This window comes from Cervus canadensis, chromosome 8 (assembly GCF_019320065.1).
Source record: "Cervus canadensis isolate Bull #8, Minnesota chromosome 8, ASM1932006v1, whole genome shotgun sequence".
In the NCBI taxonomy this organism is placed as follows: domain Eukaryota; kingdom Metazoa; phylum Chordata; class Mammalia; order Artiodactyla; family Cervidae; genus Cervus; species Cervus canadensis.
The window spans coordinates 66,478,404-66,505,211 of NC_057393.1; the positions used below are offsets into that span (position 1 = coordinate 66,478,404).

The 26,808-nt window shown below is 54.2% G+C and overlaps 1 long non-coding RNA gene across 1 annotated transcript; it reads left to right on the plus strand.

Annotated features, from left to right (window-relative positions):
* The first annotated feature begins 711 nt into the window (after positions 1-711).
* LOC122446835 lies at positions 712-15,875 on the plus strand. The gene is made up of 3 exons (XR_006270999.1): positions 712-820; positions 7,621-7,748; positions 15,393-15,875. It is a non-coding gene; the product is annotated as an uncharacterized LOC122446835 (long non-coding RNA).
* The last annotated feature ends 10,933 nt before the right edge of the window (positions 15,876-26,808 follow it).

The window sequence follows — 26,808 nt, forward strand, 5'->3', positions numbered from 1 at the left end:
GCTTTGGAAGCTACTATTGGCTCCTGTGCCCTCTCCTGCCTCTTGCAGGAGAGCCAGGGGCTGAGAAGCATTCCCCACTATCCATCTCAGGGGTACATAGCAGGCTGGGCTCAGGGCCCTCTCTCCCCCATGAACCCACAAAGTAGTCTATGGCTGCTGTCTGCACACTTCACTTTCCCCTCACTCCTTACCCCTGCAGTCCGGCCATGCCCACACATCATGGAGCTGCTCTGACCAGGGTCACCACCAGCCTCCCGATGGTCACCCTAGGCCCCTTTACAGCAGCTGACATGGCTGGCCCCCCTCTTTGGTCTGGGGAGGCACAGCCCTGTTCCAGTCCTCCTCCAACTCGCAAGCAACCCTGGTTCCCCTCATCTGCTTGGGCTCCCTCTCCACCCCTTCAGGGCAGACTCTCCACCATCTGTACCCTCAGCCCAACCTTCTCACCCTGTACTTATTCTGACCCATTCCACGGCTGCAACGGCCCTCCAGGCAGGCCAGTCCCCAGTCGACATTTCTAGCATCCCCTGAGCTAGAACTTCCACCGCTCTTTGAAATCGTGCTTCTCCTTCAAGATTGGGCCCTGACTCCCTCTTCCGGGAAGACTGACCTCCATGTCTCCTTGGAGCTGGGATGGCCCGCCCACACCGCCAGATGGCAGTATTTGGACCGGGATGAACGTGGCAGCCTGGGACGGATCACGTGGCCTGGCACCGGTGCTGGCCCAGGGGAGAGGCAACCGCAGACAAGGCTCTTTGGGATGTGGACTGAGGCTGTGGCCAGAACTAGAGCAAGAGTCTAGAGCAAGACAGACGGACAGGTAAGCAGACCAGGAGATGGGGGCGGGGAGGGAGGCAGAGAGACCCCCGAGGGAGAAGCAGCCAGAGCCACTGGCCCCTGGCTCCACCCGGCTTTTCTCCCAGTGGGCCCCTGCATATATGGCCCCTTGGAGGAGCCTCTGGCCTTTGTGAGTCAAGCATTCCGGGGGCCCAGGCAGATGAAAGCCCTTCCTCCCGCAGGCTCCTCCGCAACCTTCATGTGTCACATTTCTAGAGCATCTCGTAGCCTCTCGGGAGAGATCTGGTTTCCTTCCTGGTTTCTGCACAACCTTGGGCCAGTCACCTCCACTCCCCCCACCACGTGTCCTCCTGCATTTTAAAGAAGGCTAAAGCTCAGGGTCAGGGATGTGAGGCTGGGCTCGCCCGGCCGCTTCCAGGAACCAGGTTGTGAGAGGGGAGCAGGGCCCTCTGGCACCCCTGCAGGACCCAGCGCCCGGGACCTAGGCTGGAGGAATCTACTCAGGACTCCTCACCTACAGGCTGTGGGTGACCTGCCTCCCCACCCTGCTGTTTCCCAGAGTCTCTGAGTCCCACCTGTGCTGCAGAGCAAGGCTCTCCCACAGTTCTTCATCCTGAAATGCCATGTCTCTGCTGCTCCATCACTTGCCCTGGGAAGGCAGTGCTAGGGGTGGGGGGTGGCTGTATGTGTGCTTGAGGGTGTGCAAGCACGGGGGGATATGAAGGTGTACGGGGGTGTCTGAAGGTGTGTCTGTGTGGATGAGTGGGGTGTGCCTATGTGGAGGTGGGTGGGTGTACACAGATTCAGGTGCAGAAGCCATGAGGGAATTTGCACATTGCTCAGCATGTGTGTGATGAAGAGCAAGCCTGAGGTCCACCCCCTGGTAATCTGAGCAAGAATTAGGCCTGTGTTCATGTTAAGAATCACCCCCTGCACCCGCTGAAGTGTCAGAGCTATAGATCCCACCATCCGGGCCACACAGTGAATGGCAGGAACAGGGGACTCTCTTCTACCCCCGTGAGGACACTGAGGCTCAGAGAGGGCAGTGGTGTACCCCAGGTCAGTGGTGAGGTCAGCCCAGGGCCTGAGCTTCCCGGTTGCCACTGCCCCATCCTGGGACCATCTGCTCCCACCCTGCCCCCGCCCCACCTCTGCCGGGTGCCAGGCCGCATGGAGGGGCTGAAGTCCAGCCACAGGGAGCTTCAGGGCCCCAGCCCTGCCCTGCTGAGGACTGACCCCTGAACAGCTCTGTTTCCCTGAAGGGGCCCAGGGTCCTCCACACTCTAGGTCTGCCCTCCCGCTGTGAAGAGCAGCCTTGAGCAGGGGGAGGCTCCTGCCTCAGCCCTCACCAGTCTCCACCCTCTCCACCTCCACCATGCAGGGAGCAGGGAAGCTGGGGCAGGAAGAAGCAGGTGAGGCTGGGCTGCAGACAGCCTGACAGCAGCTGGGGCAGGTTACACCAGGGAAACCAGTGGAGGGCAGGTCCCTCCTTCCTCTGCCCAGCTGCCAGAGAAAGAGGAAGGGAAAGAGACTTTCCTAGTTTTAGCACTGAGTCCCACAACCCTGGAAACTCCTTAGTCTTGAGCAAACCAAGTTGGTCACCTCACTCTAGCTTCCTGGCAGACCCTTCCAGTGGCTTCCATGTATGCCAGGGCCAGGCTAGAATCAAAGAGGATGAGAAAGAGTCTTAGAGGCCATCCAGCTTAATTGCCTCACCCCAGCTCATTCTCACAGCCTCTGCTTGAATGCCCCCAGCTCTGGGGAGCTCACCACCACACCAGGCAGCTTGTTAGTTACAGCGCATCTCTGATGTGCTGGATTAAACAGAGGGGCACTGGCTGGAGAAGACATGGCCCAGATGCCCCTGGGAGAGGGCATGAGCACGGTCTTAAGTGTCTGAAGGTTGGTGACCTAAAAGAAGGGGCAGGCATGTATGTTCCCGGTGCTTTAGAGGATGGGGTTGAGGCAGGGAAAGGGCAGGTGGAGAAATAGCCTCAGAAATGCCTCTGTCAGCCTGCCATCCAAAGAACTTCCTAGCACCCTGCCAGGCTTCACCTGCCAGCCTGTCACATTCCCGCCTGAGCCCTAGACAGAGGCAGCCTTCTGCCTCTTGCCCTGCATTCCTGGTCTCCTCTGGGCCGCCATAAACCTGTCTTGTACAAGTCGATGGAAGGCCTGGCTGTTGGCCACAAAAGCCTTCCTGGGTCTCCTCTCTGGTCGTGTGTGGCTCCTGGAGAAAGCAGGAGGGGGTAAAATGCTGGCATTCGGCTGCTCCGTAAATCTATCGAAGATTTTTTTTATCACTTCCCGACATTCCTCTGTAAAAGCCACTCAGCTGCATTTACAAATTATAGAATTCATTTGATGTCAGGGACCTGGCTAATGGCCTGAGTAAATCCAGCAGGAACAGATGGGAGTTTACAGCTCAGCTCCTGTCTGGAGGTGCAACCTTAGCGACCAAGTCCCCATGTTTTAGTCTCTGCCTCTCTGTCTATAAAATGGGGATGAGTGGGGCTTTGAGGATTAGTGAAGTCACAGACCCACATGCCCAGCTGAAGACCTGGCAGAGTAAGCCCTTAGTAAATGATGGTGGCGATGACATGTATTGGAGCCTGTTTGGAGCCAACAGTTGGGAAAGGACAGGTACTGAACCCCAGGCCTGGGGTTCCCAGCCTCCAACCTGTACGTCTTTGCCAGGCAGGCCCTCCTGTGTCTCAGGGCACCCTCTGGAAGCAGCAGGTCTTACGCATATAGAGGGATTATCATCTTCCTCCTTTTCCCCTCCCCCTCTTCTTCCTCCTGTTCTCACACATCGAGTGTTAAATCCACCCTCCCCCATGTAGAATCCTTGAGCCTTCCCATACCAGGACTGTTCCAGCCCTTAGAAGTTCAGACTCTGTGTGAACTGATTGGTTGAGGTTCCCTGGATCCTCGGTCAAGAGGGATTCTGAGGTTGATTCCAGTTGATTAGTGGTGCCGGCCTGCCCCTTGGAGAGTGTGGGGTAGTCCCAAGAATAGCCTCGTGCTTTGCCATCCTTTCAATCCAACCCCCTCATCTTGTAGATAAAGTGTATATTCAAGAAGGGGGAGACTTAGGACTGAGAAGTCAAGAAAAGAGGGCCTAATATGTCTTGAGCACCCAACGTGTGTTACACACACATCCACACACTACCTCACTGGACCCTCCCAACAACCCAAACTGTTTGACAAAAGCCCTGAGATTAGAGCAGTCACCAAGCAAGCTTGTGGCATCACGGCTTCCAGGAGCCATCGCGCCAGACCCCAGGGTCTCAAACAGACCACCAAGACCCTTGGAGCAGAGAGGGCTGGGGGTGCGGGGTGCAGATGGAATGGTGCCGCAGGAAGCTGCAGGGACTCACAGGGAGGGAATGAATCATCTTGGGCTAGAAGCTTCTCGGGCAGGAGTCTTTTCTTTGTATTTTGAGAGGTAAAACAGAGGAAATTATTGATAGTACTGGAAATGCCTATTGTTCTCTGATTTAAGCAATGCCAGAAATTTTCCTAAGATCTTTCACATCTGTGACATGGTTTGAGCTGCCGGATGGCACTGGAAAAGCAGACAGGTGGCTCACTCCCATTTCATAAAGGTAGAAAGAGAGGTTCAGGGAGGTGGTTTGACCCCACATCCCTAGCTCCTGGCCAAGCACATGCTGCCATCTGCCTCCTCCCTCTGGCTGGGAAAGCCCACCTGCCCATGAGCTGCCAGGGACATTTTCCCATACTTCTTAGCTTAGATTCTGCAGCAAGGGGGTGACTGTCTTGCCCCCTTTCCACTCTTCTCCTCCTCATCACTTTTCATCCTGACCTACTCTGTGCCGGCATTGTACCAACAGGGTTACACACACAGCATCTCACTTAATCCCAAAAGAGTCACGTAAAAGGGTGGGGGTGGGGGGAGGTGCCCTCATTAGCCCCATTATACAGATGAGGAAACTGAGCCCAGAGTACTTGAGACTTCAACGCCAAGATTGTGACTGCAAAGTTTTCTCTTTCAGGTACAAACCTCTGCTGCCTTTGGCTTTACTGCCCCCACCCAATATCAAGTGAAAGGAGCTTTGGCGAAATCTTGGCACAGAAGCACCCACAGGGCAGAGAAAGTCCTCGCTCAGTTTCCTCAGCTGAAAATGGGGGTGATGATAAAAGCATCTCCCTCCTTTGGTCACTGAACAAAATGAGATCAGGGATATGAAACCAAGCCTGATGCAAATAAGGAGCTTTATTATTTTATCAGCCTTGCTGCCGCTGCTTCTGCTGTGTTGATATAACAAGACAAACAGGTCTTGAGAACCTCAAGCGTGCTGTATCCAAGGCAAGCACCGAGGTGGGCTGGGCTGCCGCTGAGAGAATATGGGAGAATTAGGGCTCAGGAGAGGCAGAAAGATAAAGGACTGTTGAGGTTTTCCATTTTTAGCCACGATTTTGTAGGAGTGAAGCACACAAGTGTGGCTCCAAGCCAGGACCAGACCAGGGATGAATTCCAAGCATCCCTGGGCAGCCCAAAGTGGCCCTGCCTTCCAGCGGTGACCAGCCCAGCCCCCATCAGGACCCCATCTCCCTGCACTGTCATCCTTGGTTTGTGAACCCAGCGAATCCTCAAGCTTCTATCAAGCTCCTTTGAGGCTCTTCCTTCTGAGCAGGCATGGTGCCAGGGAAGGCCCGCAATAGAGCAAAAGACCAGGTCCAATCCTAGCTGGGCTGAGTTTCAGCCAGCTCCCTCACTTCCCATCAAGGACCCAGCATACAGTGGACCTACTGTAAAGACTCTGTGAACATGTGCATGCATGAATGAATGGGTGAATGAATGAATGAAGCACCCTAGCCTCTCTGTTCCTTTATCTGTAAAATGGGACAGTAACAATTACACTGCAAGGCTGTTGCAAAGTCCAGAAATGCTACACATATAACACTTCCCACAGGGGGCTTGCTGAGTGCCCAATAAGCAGGAGCTATCATTATAAGGAGAGACCTTTGCCTTTCCAGCAATCACGAGCTAATTGCCTCTCCGTGATCAGCCTTCACCCTCAACTTTCGGATGAACCACAGGTCAGCCCACAGCCCCTGAAACTCAATCACTGTCTGATAAAATGCTGGGGCTTCATGCACACACACACACACACACACACACACACACAGTTGGGAGCAGATGTTACAGAAAACCAAGATGGCCTGGATTTGACTGCATACATTTCTGCATACATTCCTGAGTTTTGTTTCAGAAAATGAAGTCATCATGTGTGACACAAATCAATATAAATATAAATGTCTACCGGCCTGGCCAGCCTGCAATGTGGAGGAGGTCACAGTAGTGTCCGCCCCCAGATCGTGCCAGCTCATTGTCTTCATCTACAGTTCCCACTCCAACCCAGGAAAGGCTGAGGAGGCTGGGAAGAGAAGGGGGCTTTCCCATGTGCCTGAGCCCCTGCCACACCTGTGGCCCCAGGAGAAGAGAGCCAGGCTGACAGATCTGATCCCTTGTGGGGCCAGCCTGGCTGGTTGTCAGCATCACAAAGACCCTCAGTGTTCTGGGCAGAAGTGGACCAAGAATGCTTCTGTTCTGGGCCATGCTGCAATACCAGGGACCTGAAGCAACCCCTCTTGGGAACTCCACATCTCCAAATCCCTCCCCTCAACTCGTCTTCTCCTTTGGCAGACTTTTGCCAGGCAGAGGGGCCCAGCCATGAGCCAACAGCTACAGTCCCGCCCTGTGGGGCTGACAGCCCCCAAAGGGAGCCTGTCCCACCAAGTCACTGCACAAATCAACTCCAGGGCTGCTCGGGACTCGGGCCTTGCACACTGTGAGAGGGGCTGACCAGGGACCTGGCTTCATCTGGGCAGTGTGGCATGAGATGGGTGGATGATCCCAGGTGATGTGGGGGTGAAGATGTGTGGGAACAGCCCATGCAAAAGCCTGGAAGTGGAAGAGAATGGAAGTAAAGTCATGTGCTGGGGGTTAGGCCGCATCTCACCCCAGGCTCCCAGCTCCCAGGTCCCCTTGCTCCATCTCGGTCCACCATATCCACTCATGAAATTTCTTCTTCACATACACACTTTTGCAGACCAACTCATGCCAATGGTACCTGCGACTGCTCCCAGCCCCAGCAAGTGCAGGGCAATTCCAAGTCCCAGGGTAGACCCACCTGGAAGCTCTACATGAGACTTCCTGGGCTCCCATCTGCCCCCATGCACACAGCCACCACAACATTGCACAAAGTAACATCTCCAAAGCTGTGACACTTGTGGTGTGACTAACAACTCACTACACCTGGCAATGGCCAAGGGCTAGAGTGGGAAGCATCTGTCAAAAGCTGAGTCTCAGCACCTCATAGTTCACCCTCAAAAGAGATGAAACAGGCACTAGGGGCCTAAGGGTTAGAGCGTGAGGGCCAGAGCAGGTTATGCTCCAGACCCAAGTTCTTTGTAGCCTACCCGAGTCCTCATGACCATCTCCTCCAGGAAGTCCACCCTCCTCTCTCCATGCCCCCGACTGCCTTGTTCCCGTTAGAGGCTGAACCAGGGACTTAATTCATCCTCAAGGGCCTGGGGACCTGGATTGAGACCACCCTGCCCCTGAAGAAGCTGGCCCAGGGGAGAGTCACTGTGAGCAGTTCAAGATGAGTTCAAGGTCACTACCTCCAGTAAGAAGTCCTGTCTCTCACTGGAAAAGAAAGTCTTGCTTCTCCAGTTTCAAAGACAGAGACAGAGAGAGATGGGGTAAAGGGGACCGGGAGGCAAAGAGTCGAAGAGAGGGAGAGAGAAATAAATGTGGTGTCATCACTCACTACTTGTCTGTGTCCCTAAAAGGCATCTCATCTGTCTTGCCCGGCTGAGCACCCAGAACAGACAATGACCCAGAGCAGGACCAGTGGATGTTTGTTAAGTGAAGGAAGGAGAAGAGTCATCAAGCAAAGAAGGAAGAGTAAGAGGAAAAGGTGAGCTGCAGGTCGAGAGAGGAGCTAAGTCTGTCTCTCGGTCTCTTACTTTCCTTTGTATTTTGCTGGTGAGGGTAGAGGGTGATGAGTGACAGGCCTGGCCTTTCTCACCCAGGACATCAGCGGAAACCCAATGCTAAATTCCTTTCTCTCCCGCTTCCCACCCACCCAGGCTACCCCAGCACCCACAACTCCAGCCAGACCTCTGTCCAGCCAGAGGGCCACACCCCCTTGCTCCTCCCCCAGCCAGGGCAGCAGAGGGTCCCTGAGGGACCGAGAAGGCCAGGGCAGCGTGTGGCCCAGTCCTCTGGGTGGCTCCACACCGCCATGTGCAGAAAAAAAGAAAGCAACCATGTGTGCATGTATGACTTATGGTTTTAATCTTCCTGATAGAAGGCCTTTAAAGATTATTTCAGGGATGAAAAAAATAATCCTGGGTAATGAATCACAGCCTTAAGAAGCTGATAAGCAGCAGGGAAGCTGGCGGGGCCTGAGTTCCTGATTTAATTAAAGTCTTACAGATATTCCCTGAAACAAAATCCACTGTAGCCATCAAGGTGATAAAAAGACTGCAGGTTCCTTTAAACTAACTCACCTGCCTCGTGAATCTTCTTCCCTGTGAAGAGTGTGGCTGAGGGCAGGTCTTCAGGCCCCAGGCTGTGTTACTGCAGTTGGCCCAGCCTAGGGCCTGCTGGGGACCCTGCGGGGACAGAAGGTGCCTCACAGTGCCTGAGAGCTAGAGCAGATCAGAGCCTGGAGGACACAGGGCAATACACTCAGATGAGGAGCAGGACATTGTGTGGCCTTGAGTCACTCACTACACCTCTCTGGGACTCAGTTTTCACATCTATCATCATGGGAGTGGGATCGTGGGAGCAGGAGATGAGGTCAGCTGGTCTCCAGGAGGCATCCTTGAGCTGGCCTTCGGAGTCCTGAGCCCCCTGTACCCCAGGGAGGCAAGGAAAGGCAGGTGCTGTCTCCACATGAAGGCCCACCCTCTGGACCTGCCCACAGAGTGGCCCTCCCTCAACCCTTGCTTCCCCTTTCCCTTCCCTGCTCTTCCTAGTCCCACTCACGTGCATGACTACCTGTAAAGGTACAATTGTCAACACTCTAAGCCACTCCGGCCCTCTGAATATCCCAGTCCAGTGATGGGGAAAGTGGAGTGTGTGTGTCCAGCCAGAATGGTGAGCACAACTCTCAGAGCAGGCAGAAGTCATGTATTCCATGTGGTTCCACCACCAGGCTCTGCCAAGGCTCCAGAGAGACCGGATAGGCTGGAACTAGAAAGACAGAAATAGAGTCCATGAGAATGTGAGGACAGTGGCCCATGGTCTCTATGCTCCCAGAGCCTAGCCAGTCCTCACGGAGTGACTCAGACAGGTGGGTGGATTGATGGATGGATGGATGGGGGGATGGATGGATGGATGGATGGATGGAGGGAGGGATGGATTGTTGTTCAGTCGCTCAGTCATGTCTGACTCTGCGACCCCATGGACTGCAGAACACCAGGCTTTCCTGTCCTTCACTATCTCCCAGAGTTTGCTCAAACTCATGTCCACTGAGTCGATGATGTCATCCAACCATCTCATCCTCTGTCATCCCCTTCTGTTCCTGCCTTCAATCTTCCCCATCATCAGGGTCTTTTCTGATGAGTCAGCTCTTTGCATCAGGTGGCCACAGTATTAGAATTTCAGCTTCAGCATCAGTCACTCCAATGAACATTTAGGGTTGGTTTCCTTTAGGATTGACTGGTTTGATCTCCTTGCAGTCCAAGAGACTCTCAAGAGTCTTCTCCAGCACCACAGTTCAAAAGCATCAATTCTTTGGCTTTCTTTATGGTCCAACTTTCACATCCGTAAGTGACTACTGGGAAAAAACATAGCTTTGAGTAGACAGACCTTTGTTGGCAAAGTGATGTCTCTGCTTTTTAATATGCTGTCAAGGAGCAAGCATCTTTTAATTTTGTGACTGCAGTAACCATCCACTGTAATTTTAGAACCCAAGAAAATAAAATCTGCCACTGTTTCCACTTTTTCCCATGAATGAATAGATGGATAGACGAACAGGCATCCAGGGGAAGTGACTGAACTGAAGCTGGTCTACCCACCCTGTGCCAACTCCCTTTCTGACAGCCCTCAGCCCCAGCAACCTGAGCCCACGCCCTGTGCTCAGAGCAGGTATGTGAGTGATTGGCCTTGTCCCTCATGATGGCCAGTGCTTCAGAGTCAGAGTTGCCAGATAAATTTGAATTTCAGATTAATGATGAATAACATTTAGTATAGTTATATCCCAAATATTGTATTTATTTGCTACATCTGGCAACCCTACACAAATTGTCCCCTGGCACAGGCCTGCCCCAGAGAGAGGCCCCCATATCAGGCACGTGGACCGGGAGTTTCTCATTCAGGCCTCCCCTCTGTGCCCCAAGGCCCTGGTGGGTGGGTAAGGAGAGATGGTTCCACCTACAAAGTGCAGACTGGATTAGGCAGCTCTGAGACTGACCATCTCAGGGGAAAAGTCTTGGCCCGCGCTTGGGGCTGCAGATGGGGGTCCTGGGGGCTGGCTGCCACCTAGTGACCAGTGTCAGAATTGCAGGCCATGGTGCCCAGAGACGATGAGGCAGATCACTGCTCACGTGATACGGTCTCCTTACACTAGTTTAGGATTACTACCCACCTGACAGAAAAGGAAACTGAAGCCTAAGGTTACCCCAATACCTAAACCCATGCTCAGATCCCAGAATGGACATAACCTGGTCCTCACCTCCAGGCCCCCTTCTCTCCTATTCATAGCCACTAAGTAGTCCCCAAGGCCTGCCCTTCATGTCTGTCTGCTCATCAACTTTCGATGGTTCCCCACGGAATAAAGCAGCCCTTCTCTATGCTGACTCTCAGGGTAGCCCAAACCTCATTTCCTGGACTTTTTTCTCTGCCTTTCCAAACCCTCCTCTGCTCTGCTCCCTCCCAGCCCTCCTCTCCCTCTTGCCCACCAAGCCCCTAGAGCTCAGAAGTCATTGTGCCCCCTTCCCTTCAAATATAAGACTGTGTTTTCTTGGAGGAATAGAGGAAAGGAGAGGTGAAAGGAAAGAAGACTTGGGGAGAGGGGAGCACGGGGAGGAAGGAGGAGCGGGCCCAGAGGTGGAGGTGCCTGCTGCCAAGAGTGGAGAGTCAGGCAAGAAAAAGAAGTTGCTGGCCTTCAGGCCTTTGGAGGTGGTCAGTGTTTTATACAGAGGGCCACCAGGAGCCCGTCTTCTGGAGGAACTGGAGGTAAAGATAGGCAGGCCCATCCTTCAGGACCTTGAACCCCTTCATAGAGGATTCCCCACCCATTCCTAACTCTGGCCAAACAGGCACAATGATGGGTGAATGAGAACAGAAACACTAGGTGAGGCTGGTGATTTCGGAGCAAAATTCCCACCATAAACACAGGGCTCAGAGAGCCTGCCTGTCCACAGACCCCAGATGCCACCCTGCCCTGCACAATTGTAAGTGTGGAGACCCCTGGCCAGCCCCAGCCAGCCCAGACAACATGGGAGAAGGACCTTGTTGTGACCTTGATAGCAGTGCTGGCCTTACCAGAGGCAACGGATGGATGGAAGGACCTCAGCCAGGAATGGGCCTGTCTCTCACATGGCCTGGAGTGTTTTGAGGCCCACCCATCCCGGGAAGTGACCTGGGGTTGCCAAAAGGGCACCAGTGAGTGAGGGAGCAGTTTTCCAGGAATTGAAAAGGAAGAAAGGCATTGTGAGGAATCAGGGACAGCTTCCTGGAGGAGGGGATGAGGAGAGAGTCTGGCACATAGAGGGAGCGGCAGAAGCAAAGCTGGAATGGGTTCAGGAATTGCAAGCTGCAAGGAGGACAGGGGAGGCATCTGTCTGCTGTGCACTGCACCCACCCTCCAGAGGGACTCTGGAACTAGGTATTAAAGGAGGGTCAGAATGAGGGGGCTTGATTGGAGGGAGGGAGGAAGGACAGATGTACCCAATGGGGAAGAAGGGGAAGATGACTGAGGGGTGTCCCTAACTCGGGGTGTGGGCAGCACTTTGAGGTCAGCACTGGCCTTCTCAGGGGTACTGGGGGCACTGATGCTATTGTCACTGTATCTGTCTGGCATGATATAGTTACATCCATAGGGTGCACATGCTGGAGGAAACTCCCCCAGCAGGCCCAGCAGACCCCCCAGAAAGCAGCCCTTCAGTCTGGGGCAGAAGGGAGGTCACCGGGGGCTGGGAGTGGTGCGGGATACAGTAGCTCTCACCTCAGTGCCCTGGGGAAGCAGTGGAAGATGGACCCAGGGCTAGAGGGAGGTCATGTGGACAGGGGTTCCGAGAGGTGCCACAGAGTCTGGGCTGGTGATCCTCCATCCCCGAAAACCATGGGCAGCCAGGGATGCGTTGGCTGACACAGAGCTGTGCATGAATGCCCCTTGAAGGAGGGGTTCCCGGTGAGGCTGGGAATGGAGTCAAGTCTATTTATTTATTTACTGGTTGCACTAGGTCTTCATTGCTTTGCATAGGCTTTCTCTAGTTGTGGTGAGATGGGGTTACTCTTCATTGTGGTATACAGGCTTCTCATTGTGGTGGCTTCCCTTGTGCGGAGTGCAGGCTCTAGGCACACAGGTTTCAGTAGTTACGACACATGGGCTCAGCTGCCCCGCGGCATGTGGGATCCTCCCAGACCAGGGATCTGCCCCCTGCACTGACAGGCAGATTCCTAGCCACTGCACCACCAGGGAAATCCCCAGAGTCATCTTAAATGAGGTCCCAGCCTTCCTTCTGCAGGAAGAGTCAGAACGGGCAGGGAGCCCTTCTCTTGTCTGGCTTCCTCCCCAGAACCCACAGTGGCCCCATTGTCCCTCACCCGGCCAGCCCAGTCTTGCCTGCCCTACACAGGAGCTGGTGGTACCTCCCCTTCCCCCACAGGTCCAGGAAGAGAGGCTGGCTCTGGGCCTCCTGAGCCCCTTTGAGGTGCTCGCTCCCAACAGAGCTCCAAGTTCATTGCTAACCTCTGGTTGTTCTCATTTATAGGAAGGAAAACTGCGGGCCTCTTTCTCACCCCTGAAAAAATAAGAGGGCATTGGGACCAGAGCTCCGAACCTTACCCTTGTCTCCAGGAGAGGAGCAGGGACCGCCCCCCGCCCAGGTCCTGAAGAGTAGTCTGGAACAAGTCCCCACGGTAGCCCAGAAGCTACAGCTTCTCTCGGAATACATGTGTCAGCCCAGGCTAGCTTAGAACTCACTCCCAGCTTAGCCCAGACCCACCCCTTAACCCAGAACACGCACATCAGCCTGGGTTAGCCCAGAAACAGATGGTTAGCCCAGAGCACTTGGGTTGGCTTGTAATACCGCTTAGCCCAGGACAGCCCAGAATCAGGGGTCAGTTCAGGACATACAAGTTAGCCCAGGTTAGTCCACAACACACAGACTTCCTTGGCACTTGCAGGGTAGATTAAAACAAATTGAATGGTCCAAAAGAATGATTTTTATTTTTAATTCTTAAACCTTTCTTCAAATCATAAAGTGGAGCTGTATGGCTGAGGGGGATGGGACCAGGCAGCGGTATGCTGGTAATGGGAAACTTGGCATTCAGGGAACCACTCTTTCTTGAAGCATTTCCCTATTTCCATCAATACTCCCGCCGTGGCTAATTTCAGGCCACCAACCCCTAGGCACTGACTGTGGAGTTGAGAAAAGATGTCAGGATGCCAACAATTGTCTCCACAAGCCAGACCATCAGCACCAGCACCACACCTTCCCGCTCAGCACCCCCATCTTCTCTGGGAACCCCCCCAGGATGCTGAGGATCTCCTTGCAGGGACACCCAGGGCCAAGACACAGAGGACACCCTCTGTTTAGGGATTCACTAGGTGACATCAGGCCTCTGAAACCTGAGCAGAACCCAGAAAAATGCCTCCTGGCCCCTGGCAAGCATGGGGCAGGTGGGAAGTGGAGTCAATGGGAAGATCTGGCCTAGAATTTCCCACGTGACATGGGCCAAGTCCCGTCTGCCTTCTGGGTCTCAGTCTCCCTTCCGAACAAAGAAACTGTGGCCTCTAAGAAGCCCCACCCTGACTCTGACTCTGGAAGCCAGTCAAGCTCACCTCTGCCACTTCCCACCTCGCCCCCTCCCCAGGCTGGCACCTGGCCCTCGGCAGCCACTGAGTCACTCTTCCCCAACTCTGAGCACACCTGTCCTCAGCCAGCTCCATCCCAGGGAGAGTCTCCTTTGTCAGAGCTGAGTCCTGACCGAGTGCCCACATAGCAGCCCTGGACCGTGCCCAGCCCTGTCAACGGTGATGCTCCAAGGTGACAGGAGGGGATCCTCACAAGCATCCAAAGGGTTGGAAGGGCCCAACATATGTTTTTATATTTTAATTCCTTTAATTGAAATTATGAAATGTTTTCAACATTCAGAAAAGGACATTTAGCCACCACCTGGGGGCTCCCAGGTAGCCTGGGGGCAGGAGGCTCCCTGGGGGCAGGAGCAGCTTCTCTTTGCCTCTGCATTGTGCTCCTGTCACAGGCTCATCTGACATCTCATCTACCCTATTACCACCCTGTGAGACATAAGCAACGAAAGATTTATTTATTCTCCCCATTTCACAGAAGAGGAAGCTGAAGCATAGAAGATAAGAGATTTACCTGACCACACACAGCATGTTGGCACCAGGTCAGCACTAGACCCAAGTCTGTCCCTGAAACAAATATTCTCTTCCCCATCAGTCCCTTGGCACTCCCTCCTATTCCCCTCCCCTCAGGGCCTCCAGGAGGGGCCATTCATAACCATACTGTATCTGTAAGTGTAAACTGGGACCTTTGCAGGCAAACTGGGCTCTGCCTCTGTCCTATCACTGAAAACCTACCACAAGGGTTGATTGAGAACCAGCCCCGTGCGAGGTGTGGGGCCGCTGTGACACATGAGACACCATCCTGCCCCAGAGGAGCACGAAGAAGCCAGGTACCCCCGGCCTGCTTTAGGGCATCCAATGGGCTGTGAGCTCTGACGCCTACAAAACACAGGGGCTGACCATGGAGCAGGAAGAGCCAGCTTCCCAGAGGTGGTGGAGTTAGCTTTAGCTCTTGAAAGAGCAAGCCCCAGTAAGGCAGAGAAGAGGGGGAGATTCCACCTGGCAGAAGGCACCCCATATTCAAAGGCTCAGTGGTGACAAAGTGAGGGGTTCTAAGAGGATGGGAAAGTGAGTGACAAAGATAGAAAAGCACATTTCCTGTGCATGTATCTAACAGATTAATCAAATCCACTATACATTTTTAAAGGAACAAGAAAAAAATATCTAGATCAAGAAAAAACAGATAAACCAATCTAGAAAACACTAGCAAAAGACTTACACCATGTACTAAAGATGATCTCTGGTTGCACAACAAGCATATGAAAAGTTTTTAACTTCGTCAATCATTAGGGAAATGCAAATCACAGGCACAATGAGATACCATTATTCTCCCACCAAAATGTCTAAAATTAAAAAGGAATGATAACTCCCAAGGTTGACAAGAATGTGGAGCTACCAGAAGGCTCATACATTACTGGTGGGAGTGTTAATTGGTTCAACCACTTGGGAAATTGTTTGGCAGTATTTACTGAGACTAAACACATGTCTGTGTAATGATCTAACTTCCACTCACAGGTATTTACCCAAGAGAATGAAAGCCACCAAGTGACCACAAAGAATGTGCACAAAAATGGTCGTCACAGCTAAAAACTGAAAACAACTCTAACATCCAACTACTGAAGAGAGGAGAATTATTGATGGCACCTTCCTTCAATGAAATACTACACAGCAATGAAAAAGAAGAAATTCCCAATACAGGCAACTGGATGCATGGATCTCACAAACAATGCTGAAAGAAAGGGAGAGAGAATGAGTATATACTATGTGGTCCCATTTAAATAAAGCTCAAGGGTAGGTGAAATTAACTTTGGGGATTAAAGTCTGAATACTGGTTACCTCTGGGGAGATTATTGATTGGAAAGGGGCACAGGTGAACCTGCTGGGCTATTGGAATTGTTCTGTGTCTCAATCAATAAGACATTTACATGGTACATACATATGCAGAAAACCACCCAGCTGCACATAGCTGGATGGTGTCACTGAGGCAGTGGACGTGAACTTGGGCAAACTCCAGGAGATGGCAAGGGACAGGGAGGCCTGGTGTACTGCAGTCCATGGGGTCGCAAAGAGTCAGACACGACTGGGCAACTGAACAATAACACACATTTGAGATTTGAGCACTTTGTACGTACTATCTTTATACTGAGAAGTACTCCAATAAAATGCTCTCTTTTAATCCTTCTAGATGCAGGTGGAGAATGGAGTGGAGAGTGCAGAGGAGAACCGGAACAACCATTTGGGAGGCTTTTGTAACACCCTGGGTGAGAGAGAATGAGCAAACCAACAGGAAACAGGTGCCAGGTGTAGGCTCACCCAGTCACTCTGCAAGAGGTCAGAGGAAGTCAGTGGTGTGGGCAGGTGGGGGAGGCTTTTAGGAGGAGAAAGAGGCCAAGTAGGCAGAGGCATAGACTCCTTGGGGCCCTGAAGCATTTCAACACAGCAAGGCATCACGTAGAACAGGCAGCCCTGCTCTCCCATCCCAACACTCTGAGCAGCCCGAGGGGGTGAGCTCCCCACCCCTGGAAGGGTTCAACAAGAAGAGCCAGCCCCGTTTGTTGAGCTCTCTGATGTCCACAGAAGGCCCTGTGCTGAGGGCTTTTCAGGAGCTCTTGCATCAAAGCTATGAAGAAAGCCTTATTCTTCCTATTTTGCAGACGTGCGCTAAGTCTGGGTGTGCTGAGTGGTGGCTCCAGGACCCCAATCTGCTAGCCCTTCCTGTTAATGCACCAGAGGCAGATAACAGCTTTCCAGGGACAACACGGCAGGGATACGGCATGGTGGATCCAGCTGGGCAGAAGAGATCTGGGAGGACAGGGCTTGGGAATCTGTACCTTCTCAGGGCTGCCCAGGATCCCTGGGCATGTCCTGGTTGGGGAATGGGCAGGTTGGATGACCGTGGCAGTAACTCTAAACCTAGGTGTGGAGCAGAAGGAGCCTTGGAAAGTGCCAGGCACTGTCCTCAGCCTTGCAACGGCCCTCCAAGGTAAGAACTCTTCTCCCCATTTTAGAGGTGAGGAGATGGAAGCTCAGGGCCATCAGTCAGGGAATGGCAGAGCTCCCAGCCCTGCAGTCCCCAAGCCTGGCCTCTCACACTTGACTCTATATCTCCCCCGGGTCCTGGGAATTGGAGCATTTGGCCTTGCCCAGTGGACCAGGCAGATGACCAATTCCAAGACACTCAGAGAATGAGCGAGGGAGGAGAGAGGAAGACACAGAGACACAGAGAAGTTGAGAAAGCTATATAGAGAGGCTGAGCAGGCGGGGTGGCAGATGGTGCCAGGGTGGGAGACGGAGCAGATGTTTGTCAGCAGCTGTGAACTCATGAGACAGACACTGCTGACACAGGCTTGTGGGGCAGGTGCCTGCACGTGCTCGCTGCCCACCTTGCTCCAGGTGGCTAGGGCTATAAATGGGGTGAGGGTCAGCAAAGGGCCAGGCTGGACTGTCCCTGGGAGGCCCCCACGCAGACAGTGTGACCTTGGGCCTCAGTGTTCTCATCTGGGCAATGGGCCCCAAGGACCCTGCCAGGTCCATCAGACTATGGGCCACCAAAGCCTGTCCATGCATCCAGCCCCAGTCCTGCAAAGAAGCCACTCTGCAGAGCCCCAGCCCCTCACCCAGCCTCCTGGCTCCCTGTGGGAAATGTGGCCAACTTGGCACCACCAACCCAGGGCCTCCATCTTTCTCTCTAAAGTGGGACCAAAGGCTGCCTGTAGCATTTCTGTCCCCTGGAGTCCTTCCTGCTGCCCTGAGACCAACCTTTTCTTCCAGTTCTGGGGAGGAGGGGAGAGTCTTGTAACTGACTGGAAGGGCTGACGTGGCAACAGGGTGGGGAGAGGAAATACATCAACATCATTGTCCCCCCTCTTAAGGCTGGCTGGGCTCAAACCAAGCTCTGCCACTAAGAGCTGTGTGGCCTGAGGCAGATCACTCAGCCTCTCTGAGTTGCTCGTCTCTAAGGTGGGCATGAGGTTGCCTACTTTCCAAAGCTGGAGTGAGGGTTGGCTGACCCTAGAAATGTGAGAATCCCCCAGCTTGGGGCCTAGGACTCCATGGCATAAGAACAGCTCCCCAGGCACAAGAAGAAGGATGACCGAGGAATCAGCAAGGCCTCAGATGCCGCTGCCTTCAGCTTTTACTTACATCTAGAAAGATGGAGGCCCGAAGAGGGCAGCTAGTAGGCAGGCCGCACAGTTCCTCAGGCCAGTGCTCCCTGGCCAGGGAGGGGCGGGGAGTGTGGAGGTCATTTCCAGTCACTCCTGCCTGTTCTGCAGACGCAGCAAATGCCTGCCCCATGATGGCATCTGGAGATGCCAGGCAAGAGTGGGCATGGGGAGCATGCCACAGGCCTCCAAAACTGCAGCTCCGTTTAGAGGACGAAAGGACAGCCTTTCCAGGGCACTGGGCAAGGCATCTGCAGGAGGAGGGGCTGCTGAAGCGGGGCCAGGGCTCCCTCTGCCCGCTGTCCACGGAGGCCCCGTCTCCCTGGCAGAAACTTCGGGCTTGACTAAGCTGTCACTGCCACTTGCAATGGCACTTCTGATAGAGTCCAAAAGAGACAGACGGACAAAGGTCACAGGAAGCATAGGTCCCTGGATCAGACTGCCCTGATATCAGCAGCCTCCCCATCTTTAATGCCCGTCAGCCGCCCTACGGGTCCCCGGTCCAGCCCCTGCCCAGCTCACACCATGGAGGGGGACACCGCTTATGGTCCCTGCTTAATTAAATCAATAAACCACCAATGCAAATCTGGCTGAAGGCCAGCTCTTTACGGTGCTCCATGCAGGGGGGGGGGACTGAATTAACAGCTGCAGTAGGAGAACAGAGGCGGTGAGAAAGAGGGAAAGGAGGGAGAGGAGGAAGGCCAGCCTGGGAGGGAGTGTCTGGCCCACAGACCTGCTCTCTGGACCACATCGTGACCCATATCTCAGAACCCCCAGCATCCTGTTCCCGCCTTCAACCTCTCCTTTCCCCTTCCTGCCAGCGTGACTTCGGGAAAGGTTCTACCATCAGCCATTTGTACCACAGTGAGAACTTGAAGATAGACTGTGGAGATGCTTGATCCTGCTTCATCTGGGAATGAGGCAGCAAGGCTCAGAGGCCGAGTGACCCAAGCATCCCTCCTGAGCCCCAGGCCTGTACCCTGGCCTGCACGCTGCTCCCCAGGCCTAGGACTTGCTCTCCTTACCCTAACAGGATGGGGAAGATGTCAAAGTATCTAACTTGTTAGGAAAGCAAGGTACGACCTAGTGTCACAACACCCAGAGCAGGCTGCCAGGGCAGGAGTCCTGTGGGTTCCTCTCTTTAATGTTCTGGGGCCTGGGCAGAGTGGGACCCCAGCAAAGGCCCAGATGTACAACCTGGCTCACCCTCTATTCTGCATTCCTTGGGGGACCAGGTTGTCAGGGAGCCTGTTCACTAGGGGAGGCTGTGTGGCCTGGGGTTAGGCCACGGCCTTTTCTGGGCCTCATTTTCTCCATCTGGATCACAAGGCGCTCAGAACTAACGGCCTGCAAGTGACTTTCTAACTCACATGCTCTACGTCAGCATCCATAAGAGGAGACCTGCCTCTTCGGCTAGCCTGGAGACTGGCCTGAGCTGAGACAGCCCACGTTTAGAACCAGAGTCTCCAGCTGCCACTGACCTGCTAGAGGGGCTGGGCCCTGGGTTCCAGCCATAAACTCGGCGCTCCTTCCGTTTTCCCATCGGTAAAACGGGGATAATGACAGGTGTGGCTCCCGTATGTGGGAGGATGTTGCACTAATGAAAGCTCTCTGAGCCCCAGATGAGAAAAAGAGGAGCATCTACAAGGGCCAGAGAGACAGCCCAGGACCCCAGTGCCTGGCTGGGTGCTAGGCCCTGCCCCCACTGGGCTGAGAAACACACCTCAGCAGTCCGGCAACCTCTTATGCCCAGCAGAGACCTTCCCAGAACTCATTCCCTCTGGGATCTTGAGAAAACGCTTTCCCACTTTGCACCCCCCCAGATCTCTCCTCTGTAAATGGCTCTGATACCCTATGAATTATTTCCCAACTCCAGGGAAAGTGCCAGCATTTTACTCACTGCCTTTCCACCTGACTAGGGTTTTGGGGGTCTTCATGAGTGCCTAGCACTTTGAGGGACACAGAGAAAGTGTGGGCAGTGTGCCTGCCACCAGGAGCTTATATCACTCCTAGGCAGATAGAGGATAAAGAAATGAGAGGAGTTTAGTGTCAACATGTGTGCAGATCTTAAGATAAATGGCCACATGGCCCAGATGCCTCCACAGGGAAACCAAACAGTGGGGGCTACATTCTTCCTTCCCCTGACACTGGCAGACATCGCTAATCACATTTCTCTTTCCAGCTGAGCCTGGATGCAGCCTCCCGGGTGTTTCTGTTCTCTTGCTTCAGACAACCCCCCAGCCTGGTTACTGGAGTTAGAAAGAAAACAGGGACCACCTCCCCAGAGGTCTAAGGGTTATGGCTGGGCTGGCCACAGGAGGCTTCCTGAAGGCAGAGGTCTTCACCTAGGCCTTGAAAGAGGAATCTGGATAATTGAAAGGAAAAGAGAGGCATTCCCGGTGTCAGGAGCAGTATGAGTGGAGATCTGGAGAGGAAAATCCACTCAGCATATTCAAGGGCAGTGGGAGCATCTGTCAAAGAGGAGAGATGCCTGGGGAGCAGGGGTGCCCAAAGTCAAGCCAGTTGCACCTCTCTCCCAGGTCTGGTTAGTTGGACCCCCAGTCCCGTTGCCTTCCTCACCCACTCCCTGGTGGGGCCTGGGACAAGCAAGGTGTTGATGGCCATGCCTGTCATCCTCCTGGGTGACAAGGAAATTTGCAATCTCATTAAAATGACGTGTTACTGCCTGTTCTGAGTTGCAGGGTAGGTGCCTGAGATGCATAAACCATCCCCACCAGCCCAAGCATGTAAACCAAGCATGATTTACAGCTGAGTCCAGCCCAGTCCAGCTGCTGGTCCAGGGACAGCATAGCACCAGGAATGGGGTCTTCCATCACCACACACCAGAGACCCAGTGCAGAACAGCCAACTCAGACACCAGCCACTGCCCAGGCTTCTAGAATCTCAGAATGCAGGGGGTGCATGGGCCAAGGACAGGTACACAATCTAAACCTTTCCCTCCCCTTGGAGTCTCTCCCTGGAAGACAACGCGCCACTCACACTTTCCTTCGGAGCCTGTCTTAGCTTTCACCTCTACCAGAGTGCCCACCAGGATTCACCCCTAAGACCCAACCAAATGCACAGAGAGGCAGGAGGAACTGTTTGTAGTTCCCACCCAAAACTAACACGCAGAGGGACTTGACCAAGCCACCTCTGTACCCGGGCCTTGGTTTCTCTACCTGTCACTGAGGGAGTCAGGTAAGAGAGTACACAGGCCTCCGGCTCTGAGATCTCACCCATTATTTTCAAATGGGGGAGTCTGGTTGTCTGGCTGGCCTAGAGCCACTGAGTCCTCTGGAGTCCATCTACCTTCTCCTGCTGCACTCAGAGCCTAGCCTAGGTGCTAACTGGCAATTTGAGAAAGATCAAGGACCGAGAACCTTGGATCACAACAGCTAGCCTTCAAAGTCCATTGGTCCAAACCCTGCCTTACCCAGATGGGCAGTGGAGGCCCCGAGAGGGCAATGACAGGCCCAAGGTCACCCAGCAAGCCACCCACAGGCAGGCCTCATACCTTGGTTGGGGGCTTTCTTGGTGATGTGGTTCACGGGTGCAAAAACTGTGCTTACTGTTCCATTCCTGCCATTCACAGGAAGACCCCTGGGTGAGGGTGGAGGGGCTCACTGACCCTGAAGGGGTCAGAGAAGCAGAAGAAATGGCCCCCACCTGCCAAGAACCTCCAATTAATATGGAAAGGAAGAGATTCCAGTGGGAAATGGGAGCCAGAGAGAGCCCCCGCCCTTCTAAATCTCTCCCCACCCACTCCCCACTGCCTGTTATTCCACCATCAACTGAAGTGTCCCTTTGGGTTAAAAGCTGCCCTCTTTAGAGGAAGTTACAAAGTAACTTCCAAGCATCTCAGTATAAACAAATCTGTCTGAAGTCTTTCTCTGGGGCAATAGGGCCCTGAGATCAAATAAGAGATCCAAAGAGACACACTCCTGCTTCCCTTTGGGATGCGGAGAAAAGTTCCAGGATTCTCTCCCCACAGGTAACCCTGTGACCTCATGTGCTAGCTTACAGCTTACCCCAGCACAAGCAGCTAAGACCAGAGGGAAAGTGTCAGCCTAGCAAAGACCTCCTCAGCATCACAGCAGGCTTTCTGGATTAAGGGAGTGGGGAGCTGGCTGACCGTGGAGGCATCCAAACCGAGGCAGTGGGATGATAAGAGGGGACTTTTCCACCCCAGAGAGACTCGGACATTTGTTCACTCACCGTCCTCCTCCTCCATTCGCCAGGACCTGTGGCCTGTGTGCATTCACAAGTGTCCCTCCTCTGCCACTTCAGACTCCCACAGGGACCCCGGCACTCAGGGGTGTTCCCTGAATGGCCAGAACAACAGGCCGTGGCAGGGGCGGCCCCTCTCAGGGGCTGGTGATCTGCTTGTCACGTAGCTCCAGGGCCCCCGGAGCCCCCATCAACCAGGTCACAGCCCACTCCTTAGCTGCTAGCTCCGGGCTGAGGACCCCCTTTGCCGGCTCTTGTGGGATCATGAATGAATATGGCCCTTGATCCAGAAGACAACAGCCTCAAGAGGTCTTCACTCAAAAAGGAGTCTCTCACTTGCCCTCTGGCGGGTCACTTGGTCAGGGCGCAGGGAGCCTGGCTGGCACCTCTGTCTCTCTCTCTCTCTCCATTCCCTGAGCTTGCACACAATCTCTCCTGGCCCTCTGCCTCTCTGAACTCTCTGACTTTCTCTCCATCTGTCTTTGTTTCTTTCTCAGCCAGTCTCTCCCTCCGGGTCTCTTTCTGTATCCCTCATCTCCTCTCTCTCAGCCTCTATCCCTCTGTGTCTGCGTGCCTTCTTCCCCTCGTTCCCCCACTGCCTCCCCCCTCCTCTCTCCCTCACTCCACCCCAGCCTCCCAGCCCCGCAGAGCTTTGCACTCAGAAGCGAGTGCTGAATCGGTGTTTCTGAGCGCAGTTGTAAGCTGACATAACTATCACTGTCTCCGCGTGGCAGAGCCCGCCTGGGCAGCCCCCTCCCGCTAGTTCCTCACATTTCAACACCTGGATTTTAAACATCTCCTGTGTGCTCAGCCCTGTGCCAGACCCTAAGGCAGGCAGGGGAGGGGAGAGGCAGCTCAGATGGTCAGGGAGAGTCATGCTGAGCCACGAACTGTCTCAGGCACTTACCACACATTTTCCTGGGTTATCCTCAAATATCCAAGGGTTTTAATTTTCCCATTTTATGTACAAGAAAACTGAGCCCCAGACTCAGTGCAACCCAGGGAATGTTCTGGCTAGGATGAGAGAGGCCCTAAGCAAAGGCTGCCCGAGGCGGGAGACCTGTGTTGGGAAGATGAGGTCAGGGTCCAGTACCCTTGATGTGCTTGGCCATTGGCCAAGGGCAGCCTGGGAGAGGAAGGCTGGGGGAGACCCTGCTGCAGATCCTGAGGGTGCAACTATCAGGAGTGGTGGGCCAACTGGCTCCATTTAAGGGACGTCTGAGTGGTGCATTTCTGTGGCCACCATGCTGACCTCTTGGGGCAGAGTCCTTCGAGAACCACCCCCGGCATAGGACGGGGTCCTCATCCTTGGCCTCAGCACCACCCCCTGGGCAGCTCCAACACATGCTCAGCTCCCTTGTCCCCTCGCCAGGATGGGACAGCAGTGTTGGCCCAAAGGCAGTGTCGCCAGCCAGGGTGGAACCAGCTCTCAGGCTTGCCCCATGCTGCCCCCAGGTCCCAGAGGAAACCCATGTCCACCCAGAGACTCATCACTGTGGACCACAAGGTGGGCCCCAGGTCTCTCATCCCCTCAAGTCACCCCCAGGCCTAGCTTCCTACGGTACATCCACAGACAGTTCCCCACCGAGGGGGCAACTATCTGGAGTGAGGGGTGGCAACCAGCAATGAGAGCTGTCCAGCACCCCCTGCTCCAAGCTCTCTGCCCTGAATCATCAAGAAGAGAGTGGAGTAGGGGGCTTCAGGCTGCCAAGTGGTAGGTGGGCGGAGGTGTTTAGCTGAACAAAGGCCCTCAGATGGCTGAATGCATGTGTCTAAGACCCTACCCATCACCAAGGGCTTCTCAGATGGCTAGAGCCATTCCAGAATGGTGTGGACTTCAGGGACTGGGTAACCATGACAGGAGGCAGTCAGCACACCCCGCGGGAAACCTCATCCTGAAAACCAGTGGCCACTTCCAAGTGTCTTCAGGATGTGGTGACCACCTAAACAGGAAAAGTGGGGTGTGCAGGACAACTCCCAGGACTGTCCTGAGCGATGAGCAATCCTGCTCTCCACTTCCACATGATAAAACATCAACCCCTCTGCCTCAGTTTCCTCGTCTCTAGCCAGTGTAATGATACTACCATGTCATAAGCTTGTTCTGAGGATTAAATGCGTAGCTGTGCATTGACCGGCCCAGTACCTGGCACCACGTAAGCCCTCCATGTGTTCTCAGTCATTCAGTCGTGTCCAACTCTTTGCAACCCTATGGACTGTAGCCCTCCAGGCTCCTCTGTCTTTGGGATTCTCCAGGCAAGAATCCTGGAGTGGGTTGCCATTTCCTTCTACAGGGGATCTTCCTAACCCAGGGATCAAACTCAAGTCTCCTGCGGTTCCTGCATTGGCAGGCAGATTCTTTACCAATGAGCCACCTGGGAAGACCCAAGGCCTCCATAAACATAGGCTATTATCATCTTCACTGTAGTAGCTATGAGGAAGAGGAGATGGATGGGTGGTTGCATGGATGGATGGATGGGTGGGTGAAAGAGTGATGGATAGAAGGAAAGAAGGAAGGGAGAGAGAGAGGGAAGGAGGAAGGAAGGATGAATGGATGGATGGGTAGATGGAAGGGTGGGTGGATGGAATGAAGGGAGCATTAATCCCCAAGTCAGAAAGTCCTGGAAGATGGACACAGAATGAGTCCAGTTTGGGACATGCTGCATTTCAAGTGCCTCTGCAAAGCTTTGGGTCAAAAGCTTCAGGGCAGCTGAAGATACAGGCTGAAGCCCAGAAATGTAGTGTGGCCTGGGTGTTTGGGAATTCTTAGCCATAGGGACGGAGGAACCCTAAGATAGGGTGGGAAAGTGGGACAGAAGTGGACTGGGACAAGAAGCCAGGATGGCGGGCCAGTCAGGACTCTCTTTCTCTCTCTTTTTTTTTTTCAATTTATTTATTTTTTATTGAAGGATAATTGCTTTACAGAATTTTGTTGTTTTCTGTCAAACCTCAACATGAATCAGCCATAGGTATACATATATCCCCTCCATTTTGAGACTCCCTCAGTTACGAGTGCCAATAGCTTCAGGAAAAAAAGGTATATGTTGCTCATGTGACCAGAACCTCAGAAACAGTTCGGTCCAGGTGCTTTCCAAGTTGAGGGTTTGGGACGCTCTTCCTCTATCACACTTTCTGTTTTCCTCCTTGTTGGCCTCTTCCGCAGGCAGCCTCTCCCTGTGGGGGCCACGGGGCCCTGGCAGCTCCATTTGACATCCCACCATCCTGCCAAGAGGACAGACGCCTTTTCCCAATCCAACAAAAGCCCCAGGTTGGGCTCCCCCTGGCCAGGCCTGGTCACACAAGGGTCTCTGAAGCCCAGAGCTGGATCGGCCCCACCCGAACAGCAGGGACTGAGACAGGCAAGGGATGGGGGGCGGTCCAAGAAAAATCCACATGTTGGTAACCAAAGAAGGTGGGCGGGCACCGAGCAGGCACCCCCACAGTGGCCTGCTTCACCACCGCTGCCAGCGTTTACTGGAGGGAACAGAGCGGCGCCCACAAAGCTTGCCTAGAAGCCGGGGAGGAGACCCGGAAGCACTCAAAGTCTTAGATACCAAGAGAAGACCAGGTTGCCAGAAGGAGGGGCGCAGTCACCGTGTCGGTTGCTGCCCCAAAAGGGCCACTACATTAGCCACCAGCGGTCCAGCATGACTGCGGCAAGAATGGGCGCTATCCAAGAACTGCTCCCCCTCCAGGAGAAGCCCTAGGGGAAAGGGGGCCCTAGGAGCCAGCAGCATCGGTGGGGGTGGGAGAGGAGAAGGACAGGGAGTCGGGAGGCAGCGAGAGGGTGAGAGGATAGGACAGGAGGGTGTGGGGAGGGCAGAAAAGGCGGGGACCCTGGTAGGAGGGCCGGGAAGAACCGAGACAAAGGAAAAAGGAGAGGGGAAAAACCAGCGCCTGGGCCCTTGCTCCCCTCCTCCAATGCTGGAAGTTAAAAATAGGCTGCGCGGTGAGAGGCAGACAGAATGAGAGCTGTCGTCTAAAGAGAGAGGAGGGAGAGGAGCCGGGGACCCAGAGGACAGCTCCCTCAGGCCTCAGCCAGGATGAGAGGCAGACAGAGGAGGCCGCTTCTCCCCCACAGGCCGAGGCTCTGGCCTCAGCTCCACATGCTTGGTCGGGGTTGGAGGGGCTGTGTGCCCTGCAGAGGAGGGCTGCCCGGTGCACCCCCACCCAGCTCACGAGCCCAGGGTCTGGGCATCCATGGCTAGCAGGGGGGGAATTACAGCCCCACTATGCAGAGCAGGAAACTGAGGCTCAGAGAGTCACGCGACAGGCCTCCTGGCTCCCAGACTCCATCAAGGGGACTTGGCCACAGAGAGGACACTAGGTGGGACCCCAGGTTCAGGCCCCGAGTGGCCTCCCCGCGCCAGCCCCGGGCACCAAGGGTGGGGTGGAGGGTGGCGGAGAGGAAAGGATGGTGGGTGAGCCAGCAGGCAACCTGGCCACATACCCCACGATGCCTCACCCCTTCCTGCCCTGGCAGCTCTGGTGGGGAAACTGAGGCCCAAAGAGCTCAAGCTCTCTGCCCAGCGGCTCACCTCACC